This window comes from Varroa destructor, unplaced genomic scaffold, assembly GCF_002443255.2.
Source record: "Varroa destructor unplaced genomic scaffold, Vdes_3.0 BEIS01000005.1, whole genome shotgun sequence".
Taxonomy (NCBI): domain Eukaryota; kingdom Metazoa; phylum Arthropoda; class Arachnida; order Mesostigmata; family Varroidae; genus Varroa; species Varroa destructor.
Window position 1 is genome coordinate 13,643,758 of NW_019211458.1, and position 2,625 is coordinate 13,646,382.

The window sequence follows — 2,625 nt, forward strand, 5'->3', positions numbered from 1 at the left end:
ACACTTCCTCAGAGCGCACATCTGTTGAATCTAACCTCCACCCTTCATAGTGGATTTGATGAAAGGCAATGTAGTCCTAGCTCACTTGTAAATACGAGATTAAAACTGCACAGGCACGTCCTGTTTGCTTTTGACGGATGCAATAAAAAAATAGGACTTACTGATAACCGAAACCACCTAAACGGTTCAACATTATGTGGGTGCTAGATAGATAAATTTCACTACTGGTTCTGTGAGCTATCCGGTTAACACAAATCTAAAAAACCAGAACGGTCCCATATTAAAGTAGTAACCTCCTATAAATACTTGCGCCGTTATATAGAGCGACCTTTCCGCTAAATTATGCTTAGACTTTAGAATAAACGTTCATATATTCTAATGTTGTTTATGCTGTTTTTAATTTGGTAACTAATAAGTCTTCTCAGATTTAAATAGTGTTCTCTATCTTTATTGTGTCTTCGGTAGGATTTTAATTATAATCAAGCGTATATTGGTAGCGATATAACAAGAACTATTTCAATGTACATTGTTAAAAAAAATGCACGCGGGAAAACGTGACAATGAGGTTTTTCGTGTAAAGAAGTCATGTCAAGCATTTCGGCCCTAGAAGCGTTCAGCTATGCTTTTGATTCTATTATTTTCATGTGACTTGATCGGTCAGCGTTTTGTTTACACAGTCAATCAACAATAAACTTAACAATGGTGTCAGTACTAATTTCTTCTTAACAAGCCTATGAAGCCACTTTGATCAAGCTAAGGCATGACACGGTGATGGGGCGCAGCTCTCATAATTTTCATGTAGCGGTTGTTAATAATATAATCATGAATTTGTAATTGTATAAAATTGTAAATGGTAATCCGTACAAAAGTTCTCGGATACAGTAAAATCGCCACCAGGTTTTGCGCTTATTAGTTATTATCGAAGAGATCGAATCAATGAAGGTCAAAAAATACGAGGGCCAACAGTGTCAATCAAGACGGCTTAGTGAAAGCGAAAAACATTCTGTACTTTCTTCGTCGTCGTTGTTAAATTGAACGTGGGCTCTTGATTAGCAGAGGCGGAAATTCAGCCCGGCAGCCCAGTTTCATAGGTCCTGGGTATGTCGCATACGCACGATCTTGTTGAAGAAAAATCAGGGAAGCGTTGTAAAGCGTATCTGAAACGAGGTATACAGTCGTACTATTATGGTCCTGCATTACCTGTGAGAAGTTGGTAAGATTTACAGGATCGTAACTATCTTGACGCAGAATGTAGTGCGTATTATTAAGAACTTCATTCATAAACAAGTTGATTCTATCGATCTGCATGCCAACTAAGACTGTACCCAGAATGTACAGGACAGCGGCACGAACCAGCATTTCGCTGGGTATTTGAGATGAAAGGAGCACTCGAATCATTACTGTTAACCGAGCCGTGGTGCCTGTATACGCTTGAATAGCAAGCAACGTACAAATCTGGCAAGGGCTGTAGGATAACATAGGCGGAGAGCACAGTGAATTAACACAGCGAAGATAAAACTCAACGAGGAGGTAATAGCAGATCAGTGTTTTGGTGAAAATAACTATTGTATAGTCGATTATATATTCACATTGTATTCGATTAGTTCATTTTGCCGGTTAACATGACGTCCGAAATGTGTATACATTACAAACGTATGTCAGTTATACTGGTACGGACATTCATGCATCCACTCTCTAGCGCTCTTGGGTCGATGCGTTTCTTCTGCATGACACGAACACATGTCTAGTACACATTTGGCTGTTTAACATAATTGGCTTGCCACTGCTCGCAGCCCATTGAATTGGCACTTTGCTATTGATTTTTAGCTTTGGCAACAGATGATCTTTATGCAAGTGTGTATGAATAGTCGACGAATGATCTGGCACAGCTGCAATTGTCCTAACAGCAGACTACAGGCCATTACTATGTATGAAAATAAATTTGTTTTTTGTACCCTATAGTAAACAGGAATGAGAGTACGAGCTGTGTGCTTATAAATAAAAATAAGCGGCAACAACGATATAGGGAATGTCGTTTACACGCCTTCCTCTACCCCCATAATGCATACAAAAGAGAGAGATAGGTACATACCTATCTCACTTAGCAACTGCGCGTTCTTTGCCGCCGTAGCGGAGCAGTATCTGTCACCGCCTAGAGCACGCTGTCGACTGCTTGGCATCTTTGGCTGGCACCACTGCGATGGAGCGTTAGAAAACAAATGGTCGACTAACTTAGAACTTTAAGTGTCAGAATTCTAGATAGCGGAGTCTAAGTTTTATATATTATTAAAGTTGCAGAATTAGAGTTGTGGGAACGTAAGGAAGATCGGTGGGAAGAAGAGCTAAAAAGACATGGCTTCTTCCTCAATAAAAGAGACCAATTTGAAGGGGGTTTCTCTCTCTTGATTGATTGAACCATGACACGTTAGCAGTTATAAGAAGTCGCATAGCAAAAGTCAGCATTTTTCCTCATATACGTAAGCAAGGAGTTTACATCAGTCAGAATCACATTATCAAAGATGAATTTACCTTTTTTTTTTTAATTTAAAGACGATTTGATGTCTTTATTTTTCATACTCGTTCAATTCCTTTTCTTTCCTTTTTTTTTTTACTATAACCGATACG

The 2,625-nt window shown here is 39.0% G+C and overlaps 1 long non-coding RNA gene across 1 annotated transcript; it reads right to left on the reverse strand.

Annotated features, from left to right (window-relative positions):
* Nucleotides 1-426: 426 nt before the first annotated feature.
* Nucleotides 427-2,078, reverse strand: LOC147755311 (uncharacterized). The gene is made up of 2 exons (XR_015329361.1): nt 1,679-2,078; nt 427-1,157 (listed from the first exon to the last, which is right to left on the reverse strand). It is a non-coding gene; the product is annotated as an uncharacterized LOC147755311 (long non-coding RNA).
* Between the last annotated feature and the right edge of the window lie 547 nt (nt 2,079-2,625).